Source organism: Adelges cooleyi, unplaced genomic scaffold (assembly GCF_023614345.1).
Source record: "Adelges cooleyi isolate 19-005CV unplaced genomic scaffold, UGA_ACOO_1.1 ACOO_flye_CR_arks_rails_tigmint_CR_PRNA_376, whole genome shotgun sequence".
NCBI classification, from domain to species: Eukaryota; Metazoa; Arthropoda; class Insecta; order Hemiptera; family Adelgidae; genus Adelges; species Adelges cooleyi.
The window spans coordinates 4,063,181-4,075,722 of NW_026096053.1; the positions used below are offsets into that span (position 1 = coordinate 4,063,181).

Genomic DNA, 12,542 nt, shown 5'->3' on the forward strand with positions numbered 1-12,542 from the left:
ACACCCGGTTTATTGGTTTTTAACAGTAGGTACTTGGTTTTTTTTTTATTGCAAACTCTCCCCAGAAGATACTCATTCATTCATGCTGTCAAAACAAACATTTGTATACGTTTTTCAGCTTTTATGTTTTATTATTATTGTTCAATATTAAGGTTGTTATATATGCAATTAAAATATAATATAATTTAACTATAACTGGGCAATACAGTAATGTAAATGCCGAAATAAAAAACACATCAACACGAAATTGAGATTTTATCCGTCATATAAATGATTTTAACGGTTTTTTTTTAGTTTACATAACAATTTAACGATTGTCGATGGTGGACGTCGTTTATGTTAGACGATAAAACCACACTTTGTGGTGTTTATGTAGTACATTTTCTTAATCGTGTAATAACTGTAAAATTGAATGTGTTATTTAATTACAACGTTTGCCATTTCAAGAAAAAACTAACTGTTATACCATTGAGAAAATAGCCTATAAATATAAATATATATATATATAGGTACAATATAATACATTTATATTTATGGTAATATATAAGATAAAAAATACATTTAACCTTCATAAAAATGTTTGTTTAATAAGTTATAGGTATATACAACGGATTACATGTGTTTATTGTTATACTTTTAGTAATTATTTGAATTTTTCCTCCAATCATTTTATCATAAGCACTATATATATAGTTTATAAGTACAAATTAAAGGTTCATACAAAATGTAAGCTCAGAAAATAGTAATATAAAAAAGAAAAAAAACTGCAAACATATTTGAATTAAAAATTGTTGTTTAAGTAGGTAATTTACCCATCGTTTAAATAATAGTTATAACTTTATTGTTAACATGGTAAATTTGTTGATATTTTAGACAAATTAATTTTATTAAAATAACAATTATATTTTTGAAATGTAATAAGTAGGTATTAAATTCTTATTTTAGGCGGTAAGTTCATTATAATTGAACAATATTTTTGTTTTATCGATGAAATAAGTTTAGTTTAAATTAATATACTATTGTCAACAATAGATAAATTCATAATATTTTTTTTACAAATTATATTCATTTGGTTAAGTGTTGCTTAGGCTCTTATACATACGATATAGTGTCTATATATTGTATCGGTTAGATTAGGTTACATTGAATAACAAGTAATATAATACTCGAGTAAAAATTAGGTATGATGCAATACCAACCATTCAAGTTTTTGAAATTGACAGCAAGTGTAAAGTTAACATATATAGGTATTATATTAACCAGATACCATGCGTATTATTATAGGTAAGTGAATGAACATGACTAGCCCATGTCAAATGCAAAATGTCTAATTTAAATATAGTTATTCGAATATCGAATTTATTTGAAAGTTTTCCCGCACTCAGTATTTGTAAATGAATTTTCAGATAGAATATTTTGATGATAATTTATACCCAACATTAAAATTCCGCATTACATCAACTATAACTAATGAAAGGGGGGGAGGGGGGTACGATAATCTTTAAGCTAGAGAATACGGGCATACAGCTATTAAAATCTATGTTTTATACTTTGTAGAATTTTTAAATATAATATCTTGTATTAAAAAATATGAAATATATTTTTTTTACATAAAAACTTCAAGAGCTGCCGTATAATTATTATTTATAATATACAAATCCGGTTTTTTTTTTGTTCCGTGTTTTAACTATTACAATATATATTATCGTTGTCATATATGTAAGTATTATGTGGTCCTTAAAAAACATTAAGATATTCTCCAACATAAATCATATTAGTTTTTAACCGAACTCATTCGAGTACATTTACCTTGGGCAATTTTAAGCAATTGTAAAGTATTGTAAAGTTAAAGGTATTGTAAAGTAAAAAAAAAAAACAATAGCTGTACTGAAGCGGGTTTCATCTCACACTGTGAAGGCACACATTAAGAAAAACGTTTTTAATAACAATTATTAACTAATTATTATATTACGATGAATTACGCTCATGTCTATTTTAAAACTAATTTTAATTCTAGTACATAAACCCGTTTTATTAAGAGCTTCGGTGTGGTCTACATTGACATGAGTTCTATATTATTATGTATATATATATTTTTTTATGTTTCCCAGTAAATCATATCGGGTCTGGTTAGGGCACTTGCTGACATCGCACATCTGTTCATTATAATATCTTGACTTACCGATTTAAATTTAGAATCGACTTTGTGAAAGGGTAGTGTTCGATCGCACCAGACCTCCTAGCACGAATGCATACACCTAGTATTATACCAACGTCTGGCAGTATAAAAACAATTCATTCAAGGGTAAAATATATGTACTCTTATGTAAGTATAAGAAATCAAACAGAACAAGAGGTTAATACCTAAACCGAGTTTTAGTCAAATGACACCAAAACGCTTTGCAACAACTATAATGTACTTCCAACTAATATGAAAATCTTAAGACGTCAGGAATATAACGATTTTGTTGGAATTTTATGACCTATTTGATTGTGGTCATGTATAATTAATTATATTAAATGAAAGATGCAGATATACCTACATATAACGAAGAAGACTCTGCAAAACGTGCAGTTAATATTATAATTGCCATTTACTGATAGTAGACGTCACAAGAAGGGTAATGATTATTTACATTAAGTCTTGCGGACTTTACTCAGATAATTTTATCTGGGACCAGTTGTCATGTATCAGATACTAAATAGTGTCAAATATATGTATAAATATATTATTTGGTTGCTTGCAAGCGAAGTTGAATAAATTAACAAATTAATTCGGATAAAATGTCTATTGAAAAAAAAACTATTAATATAACACAATGTGAGACATTTTGTAAGTAACCTTGACACGTGTTTGAAAAGGTTGCTATATAAAATTTTAATTAAAAAAAAAACTATCAGTAAGATACGAAGCTCACGTGTACTTATAGTTTCTTTGTTCTACTTCTTCTTTTTTTGTAACATAATAGTACCTACCTATTTTATGTTGGTTTGTAATATAGATTAAATACTTTCTTCTGTTTGAGGTTAGGTACTTACCTAAGTTTAGATCATTAGGGAAATTAGTCATATTTATTTGTCGGTAAGTAGCAAAAATTAGTAAAATTATATAAACGTAAAGCTAATAAACACCAACTAGTTCTTTGGCTTTACCTACGCTTTATAGGTGGAACATTTAGATCATTTTGTTTCTGGTCCCAATTAAGATTTTCAAAAATATTATTCCAAGATTACTGTCCGGGATGAGATATTTTAACAAATATTTGTTCTTTTTTATTCTTTTCTAACTACCACACCTTGCCTGTAATGAGCACAAATGGTGGGAAAATGTCATGCATCATGTAATCTTAGAAAACAAATATAATTATGCACATAATTATCTATAGTGTGTTAAAAGATACTTATTGTTATTAAATTACATTTATTTAGTAAAGTATGAAACAAGTCTAACTAAAATCTTATTACGTTTTTTTCCAAAATGTCATGCAAACAATTATCGCTAGAAATATTATAATAAATTGTAATAATAACAATATTTATAAACTTTGAACCACGGGAACGGTTGACGTAAGTAAATAATTGTTGCGTTTATTAGTTAAAACTATTAGTTTTTGAATGGGGCAATAATTATTTTTATAATTATGTTTTACAGTTGTAATATAAAATGCGCTTAAAGACCTTGTTGTTAGATGTTGTGCGTAAATAGGTGGTAATAAGAAATCAAAACCTTATAGTTTGTATAGCTAAATATTAGTTTTATTCTACGCATTTGCAAAAATATGCTGTTCTCTTATCAGAATGACAATATTAACGACGCGCACTTGTATATTGTAATGCCGGGTCCACACAGAGCGAATAATATTAAAACAAAACAAAAACACAATGTTTTTTGAAAATTTCCAAACAATTTTGTTTTTTTCAACAAAATGTTCTTTTTTTTCAGAACAAAACCGTGTCCCGTTCGTGGTAGGAAAATTATAGATGTTTTTGTTTTCATGAACACTATAGCTCGGTGTGGACACAAAATTGTGTTTAAATATTAATTGTTAAATGTAATTAAATATTTATGTGTTGAAAAATAAAAACAAGTTATATTAATAACTTGTTAATATTACACCAATGTCATCATCCCGTAAATCTTTTAAAAGTCCATTGATTCATATACAATTCTTTTTTGTAACGTTGGTCTTACCCAAAAACGTCTTTTATTTTAATTTTATTTATTTTGAACATTTAAATAAATATATCCAGCATCCAACATAAGTATATCTTCCTCAGCTTCGATATCCCTTTTCAGTTTCTACATTAATATTTTAATTATTTAAAAAATGTAATTACTAAAATAAAAACGAACGAACCAAGAACCGAAAAGATCGCACTTTGAAAGCAGACTAAACGACTGTGAATAAAAGTATAAAAAGCAAATTTTTAAAGCGATCTTTTCAGAATGGATAGATAAAAAAAACCCAACACAAACATAGTATTCAAATTTTTGTTCATGATTTGTTGAGGTTTTTTGTCAATTCAGTCTGGACAAATGTTTTTTTACAGTTTTGTTTTTTATAAACAGAAAAAAGTTGAGTTTTTGTTTAGTTTTTTTAAAACCCCTGTGTGAACCCGGCTTAAGTATAAAAGTATGGATTTTTTCCGTAACATTTCAAAATTGTACATATTTTACGGTGGCGCCATCTGCCGCACCGGAGGTGACCCGCATCGTGGAGTTCCTCGACTTAGTGGTTCGGATAATGCGCGCTGGACGACCGGGCGGCGCGGCGGGTCGTTCGGATTTTTATCGACCGCTTCGTGCCGGTCGACTCGGCGCACCGGCACCGCCGAATTTTGGCATCCACTGCGCACGGCACGGTACGAGACGAAGACACACGGCGGGCGGCGCGCGGCGAGCGGTAAGCACTTCGGCGGCCATTGGCGGGTCTCCATGGCGACGGCCATGCGGACGGCGACGGTGCGCCGTGACCGACCGCTACCATGATGCGGTCGCCACGGGCAACGGCCGGCCGTGTCACCCGGCCACCATGCCGCCTGCCCGCGGAGGCGGATCGATGGCGCCCCACCGCCTTCGCCATCATCGTTGTGTACCATTCGCCGGCACTGCCATAACACGGATGAGAATATTACTATTATTAATACAAGCGGAGGCGTCGGCTTTGGCTCTCCGGCGAGCTCGGAAAACGTCTCTATCGAAAATACTAATGATAATATAATATATTTTAGGTTCACGTGACGTCCACATTCCACGTACACAATGAACGCCGCAAGGTTTTGCACTTGTGTGTAAAATTAAAACCAAAAAAATATGAGCTCCGGCGCCGGTAGCGTTTTTAGTTTCGCGATAACTCGAGCACAATCAAAATTAATCATTCGTGAAGATTCAGTTTTTTTTCTCCTTTTTTCATTACTCTATAAAAAAAATATCAAGTATAGATATCGAATTAATAAAAACGCTACCCTATAGATAAAGTTCTTGTATATATATTGTGAAAATTTGATATATCTACTATTATTACTGGCCTCGCATACTTGTCCCGCGCAAAACTGGGTGTGATAGTAAAAAAAAAAATGGAAACCAATCGATAAAGTATCCTCTTTAATGTATTAAGAAGTATACACTATAGTTTAAACTCTAAATTTAAATAGTCTATACTTTACTCCTTTGGAAAGGGACGGGCGTCTTCTTAAGAGACCGCACGTGGTTATCTATAAAACGGGTCAAACAAAACTATTTAGTTAAACAAAACTATTGCTCAGTTGTATACCTATCATAATATGTAAATTATATTCAACTTTTTTTTTTAGAATTGTCTTAATTAATTGTAGTCAGAGCAGAGTCAGTCGCAGGAGTTATATACCTAGAGGGCGCGAAGGTAATAATAATATATATTTATATAGTAGCATCCGGACGTGGTACTTTCAAACTAAAAAAAAAAAACCTTTTGGCTTCACTTGGGAATTTAAACATTTCATCACTTTTCATAGAACAAAAATATATACACAATCATGTAATATAAAACACACTTAATGACTATCTTATGCATACGATAGCCACGTATATACATTTGTCCATTAGCACTTAATAGTTCATTTGCATCCATCAGCCATTTGAAATCTTCAAACTGAAAGACATCAACTGTTAGATGTAGGCTTACTATAATTGTATATTTTGGTTTTTAAGATGCAACTAATCCTATCTATATAACATGCGTTGAAAGAAATAACTATATTCCTTCGAGTAGAATAATGGTTTCCATATTTTTGCATAAACTATATAATAATAATTATAATATAATGCGTCTTATTTTTAGAGTTTTGTATTTTTACTAAACATTTTATGGTCATCATAATTAAAAAATCGGTTTATCTCTTGTGTAAAGAAAAAAATAAAAGCACTTACTTACTAATAACACTTAAAAAATCATAATGGTTTAGTAATAAAATAATTAAAAAAAAAAAAGCTTAGTGATTAGTGATTAGTTTATAACATTAGAAATCAAAACAAGAGCAAATTCAACAATTATAATTTAAGTGTACCTATTTAACATAATTTAATTGCAAAATTAAATTATACGAAAAAAACCAACCAGTTATGGATGCGGTTGGATAATTTTTTTTCTATAGATAGTAAAGTAGGTAACTAGTTAATGCTATAACACCTTGTGTAGGACTCAAAAACACTTATTCACTTAATTTACTTTAGTTTAAGTACTGCGGATATCATACACAGGGTGTTTTTTTTTATCACGGGCCGCTCAATATCTTGTAGGGTTTAATAAGAATTTTAATTTTTTTTTCATGTTGTTTTTATACAATGTGATCTCAATTTTTTTGGTTTTTACCCCCCACCCAACTTTAAAAATATTTGTCCAAAACTGGTTATCAATCATTCAAAATGTTTAGTACATTATTCTAAATTTAAAAAGTTAATGGAATGTATTATGCGTTACCATTTAAGTTTTAAAAGTTGCTATCAAAAAAACCCAACTTGAGAGGAGGATAAAAACAAAAAAAATTGTGAATAATTGAGATCACACATCGTAAAAAAAAAACATAACAATTTTTTTTATTTCTTATTTAACCCTGTAAGATAGTGTGAGTGGCTCATGATAAAAAATCACCCTGTATATATATATATATATATATATATATGTTTATAAAAAATTAATAAGAAATCAAAATCAAAATCAGAGGTAATTTAACGACTTTTCTAGTTTTTTTCCTTATACCCTTCAACTGAATTTTATTAATTGGATTTCTTATAAAACCTGAATGTTGAGCGGAAATGATATTTTTTTAATATATTTATAAGAAGTAGATGAAAAAAAAATAGTATTACAATTAATTTCACAATGATTTTTTTTAAATTTTCCTACTAGGTACAGACAGAACACATTTTTAAAACTATGTAGTTCCACTAATTAGAATAATCATACTGATTTATTATATTATTATATTTTATTATAATATATACTAAACAAAGTACTTTCATTCATGAATACAATATTTTATTAGAACTTGAAATTATTAAAAAAAATATTTAAAATTAAATATCAAGTACCTATATGTTAAAAAAAATTCTCACGAGTATTCTCATAGTTGTAATGTAACCTGACTTAACATCGTCTTATGCCAGAGTTGAATACACTTGCAGAAAAAAAAAATTCTAGTGAGATCAAGTATATTAATTATTATAATCATGGATATTATTATATCTAGAAAATTATGATAAATGGTAAATATTTTAGTACCTTATATGAGTAAGTATGTAAATTCTGACATAAAAGTTGTTGTGCATTTTAATATAAATAAAACGATTTAAAAACGCATCTCTTGCGAGCAAATGCGCAACACAACATATAACAAGTGTTATATTTTACAAAATTTACATAAAATTTATCCACGCGTAACACACGTTTAAATTAATTAAACTCTTGTCAGTGCATAGCAAGTATATTTTACTTTTAAACTGCAATTTTGCAGATTCAAAACTGAGGGAAAAATGTGTAGGTACACATTAACGATGAAAACAAGGCGGTCATTGTATTTTTGCGTTAAGCAGTCATTTCTAATGAAAAGTGAGCGACTTGATTGAAAGGGATAAAACTCAAAAAACACAATTTTTGATATAACGGCACACGTTGCAATAGTTTCAATATTAAAAATTAACTTAACTAGCTCAAAGAAGTTCAATAATAATTAATAAGTACACAAGGGCGTTAAAAAACGAATGAGGTCAGTTTAGCGTAGTATAAACAATAAAACGCAGACTGTGTTCACTCGTTATGGTACACAAAACATAAGAAAAGAGTTAGGATATTATTATTAGCCTTATAAATAAAATAAAGTAGATTCATTAAATCATTCAGATGGAGATGCGCCAAATGTTTTCAACCTACTACACTAGATAGTAGATACATGTTTATATGGCTTTAAGTTGTCCGAAACTTTTATTGTTCGTCATATGAATCCTTTAAATCTTATATAATTTTGTTTACATGTTATCGTGATTTCATTGTCGTTAAAGTTTATACTTAAAGTTTAAACGAAGTTAACAAAGCGTTATTTACTTTGACGAATAGAATTATTTAATTGATGAATATTGTACTAGTTTTTATCAGCTATGTTCATAAGAAAAGTTCATTAAAATTAAAGTGATAAGTTCAAATTATTAAATAGTATAAACAATTATTAGTTCCTAACCAAATCTCCAATAATTTGCTTATAATTTAACATATAGTACACCATTGGTACTGTGAAATCAGCAATAAGCAATTATTTAAATCCATTTGTTGCGTGTCAAAATGTTTTTATTTGTAATCATTACAATTATTTTGTTGGCCGTATAATGATAAAGCTTTTGTTTACCGAATGTGATTTTCATTAGATTTATTAGTATTCTATTTGGTTTAGTTAACTTAATAATAATAATAGACTACGCCACCGCGGGAATATTATATTTTGTTGTTTACACTTGGGTTCTAAAAGAGCCACTCTCTTGTTCTATTTTTTTTCTTTTGTAGTTAAGTTGGCGATCAGAGATATTGAGAAATAGGCAATGATGCCAGAACGCACATACTTCTTTTTTTTTTTTTAATTTTTCTGTGATTATTGATACACTGGTTACTTATTAAATGTCCTTCAACGACAACAATGTCGTCGCTATTTTCCGCGTTTGTCGAGTAAATTGTTTAGCCGGAAAAAACGAAAAATTAGGATTTCCCTACACCTACTGCGGTGTTGTCCATTTTTTAAGCTATCTAACATGTTTTTAACTCTTCCCATAAGAGCCCGTGTAAAAATTATACAGTTTCTATTCTGTTTGTTCTGTGGTATTGTCCAGTGTAATTATTAATATGGTTTAAAAAAATAATATTTTTTTTATGGTATCTTAGACGGCCGCGTGCAAGCGCAACACTTGTAGTAGTGTCCACTGCACACATGAATGGATGGATTGTTGTTGTATGGTCGGTGTATATAGGGACAGTCAGTCAGTTAAGTCAAGTCAGTAGTAAATAGCGTTGTCGTAAAATCTGCAGTTTTTATGTATATTATACTACAACAGTATACACAAACACACACACGACAGCCAATAAAAACGTTTCCCGTTATCACCCCGTAAACGCGTTAAACTAGTGTTAAGCACACTATTATTATTATTATTATTATTACCATTACTATTACTATAACCACACCACCGTAGGTTATGGATGACCGTTTTTATTAACACACAAATTTACCGGATATTTTTTATTTTATTATTATTATACGACCCTAATGTCTGCTCAATGTCGCGGGTCAAGGCCGAGGAGGCAACGGGCAAAACAATAATAACCTCTAAGCTAGCGCTAATAATAATTTTTTATTAGTCGTTTGTATTGGTTTTTTTATTAAGGTGATTCTTTTTTGACCGACTTCCCCACATTGTGGTGCACGGTTGTACGTATTACTTATAGTTGTATCCAGCCTATACTACTTTGATTTTCTTCTCCCCTCCCCGCTGACCAGCTAAGGGCTATGGGTTATGTCGAAATCGAAAATGGCCGACAATAAAATACTACCGTGCCGCACCGTCTATTCTTCTGTACACAAGTGAAACGCGATAGGACCATAATTATTATATGCCGTTCATCGTGACTTCTATACCGAATAAGACACCAGCTATTCATGATATATTCCAATAAAAAATATGGTCTTGGCGCAGTTGGCGGTGGTGCAACGTCTTGGGGGCTATGAGTTATTCGAAAGTTTAGACATTTCAACTTTTATCTATATTATCATATTCTTCATCTTGACGGCTAGTCAACCGCGGTACCGTTTTAAATAATAATTTATTACACACAGAACACAACGGTAGTGTAAGTAGATATACCTACTACTACTGTTATTTATTTTACTAAAAGGACTTTTACAGAATATAATATACCTATTATATTGCCTGTAAGACTCGGCTGTAGTAAATAATGAATAACATTATATTATGATGGTAATTTAAAAAAAAAAAATGTTCTATTTGCACGCGACATTTGTCTCGGGCACGTGTACTTGAGTAATTATTTTTAACCCGCAAGTCTTACAGTATAATATTATAATGTATAATATTTTCTGCCCACTGAACGCAATACCAACGACCAATGGATTGACAAGCATAAACGACGGTGTATATATATAATAATTTTACATATCATTATCGTGTAATAATTATATATGTATGCACTGCAATGCGTTTTGGATTCACATGGCCGCACGCAGCACGTGTATGATTAACGACCGTCTGCAAGTTTGTAAAATAATTGTAATAATAAATTCGTTATAAAATGTGCAGTGGGCGACAGCTTAAAATATTATTCATTTTTTTCCCTATACTTAAATACATAAACTATGTGTATAAGTAGATATATATGACTATGTTAAGTCACAATATATATGGTATTTTATGAGTGTACGAGTGACAAGAAGTTTGCAAAACGCGTCATTGACCGCATCACTTCTTTAATGTACTCATATTTAGAATTATTATTAACTTATAGACTCGAGAGACACGTTTGTATACCACTATATTATTAATAATATGGTAGGTACAATATACAAATTTATTTTTTTAAATCTTTTTTTATTTTATTTCTAAAAAAATGTATTATTATAATATATAATATTATATATTAATCTTATATTAATTGTTCATTGACTAAACATTGGCCCAAATATTTTTTTTAGTTATTCCAATTAGGAATGTATTGTGTTCTTATTATTAATAATATTTTAGATTGGACTAACTATGTATTTTTTTTCTATGTTTGACATTATATAGTAATCGGTTCCGTAATTTTTGATTTCACATTTAAAAACCAAAAACTGACCAGCAACATTGTACGGTTTGTTAACGTCTTAGACCCACAGATATGTGCATGTACAAATCACGAGCTGTACATCTTTAAAAGGGTTCGCCGATATATATATTTTTAAGAGTAATATGTGGAAACTATAAACACAAAAACACACACATGGATGAAAGGAAAGAAATGTGTTTTTTTTTTAAACACATTCGTTGTCGGTTCGTGTCGGCACTGAAAAAGGGTATCCACAAAAAAACAACTAAAAAGGAACCGTCAAGTGTGTTCTCGAATTTTGAATAATACATTATGTGCTATTATTATAAACTCGTGTGTGTACGCCATCACACCAACCCATTGTCGGATATGTAACCTTGAATTTTTCCTTTTAGTTTAAGGTTTTTTATACCATTGTTTACGGAAGGGACGCGGCCTTGACAGTCTTTTTTGGGTACTTGTTTGTTGTCACTTTCGTTTTTAAAATACCTCCCGTGTTAACTAACATATTATATACCTAGTTATACGTAAATACAGACTGGCCGTTCGATATTATACAAGGTAAAAAGTTACATAATGCAATGCACAATGCTGCGGATGCGGTTGCAAGTAGTTTCTCAATTCTCAGATTCCTGTTGTGTATTCCATGACGTGTATTCAGGACACAAATGATTTATTAGGTATTTCTTAAATATCATACAGTTACAGTTTACTAGAAATTATTCACAAAAACTCAAACCAATATTATACCCATAGAAAATCGTCTAACGAACCCCGACAAAACATATATGGATGTTTGTATTGTATGGACAGTTTTCGAAAAGTTCCATTTTACCGGATACAAAATAACTGGAAAATAAATTAAAAATATCAGTTCCAATCATAGAATATTTTTAAAAACAATTATAAAATATTTTTTTTTTTTTTGAGAATAAAAGAAAGTATTAAAAAATTGCCAAGAAAACATTATTACAATAGCTAAATCATCATCTAATAGCTAATCCACCTAGGTACATCTAGTCTAATTTTCAGACTTTAAATCTCAAAACTGCCCAAATATCATTTTGATGAAACTTTTATTTTTTTAATAACTAACAAGTTATTTTATGTACTTTTTAAATAAAAATTCTAGAATAAGTTAAAGTTACGGAACAGAGCCTATTATTATGCAAACCAATATTATGTTAAATAATAACAGCTAAA

At 29.8% G+C, this 12,542-nt stretch overlaps 1 protein-coding gene across 1 annotated transcript in view; it reads right to left on the reverse strand.

Moving 5' to 3' along the window:
- LOC126840997 (uncharacterized) overlaps positions 1 to 12,542 on the reverse strand; it is a 169,422-nt gene that overhangs the window by 63,660 nt on the left and 93,220 nt on the right. The window lies entirely within an intron of this gene.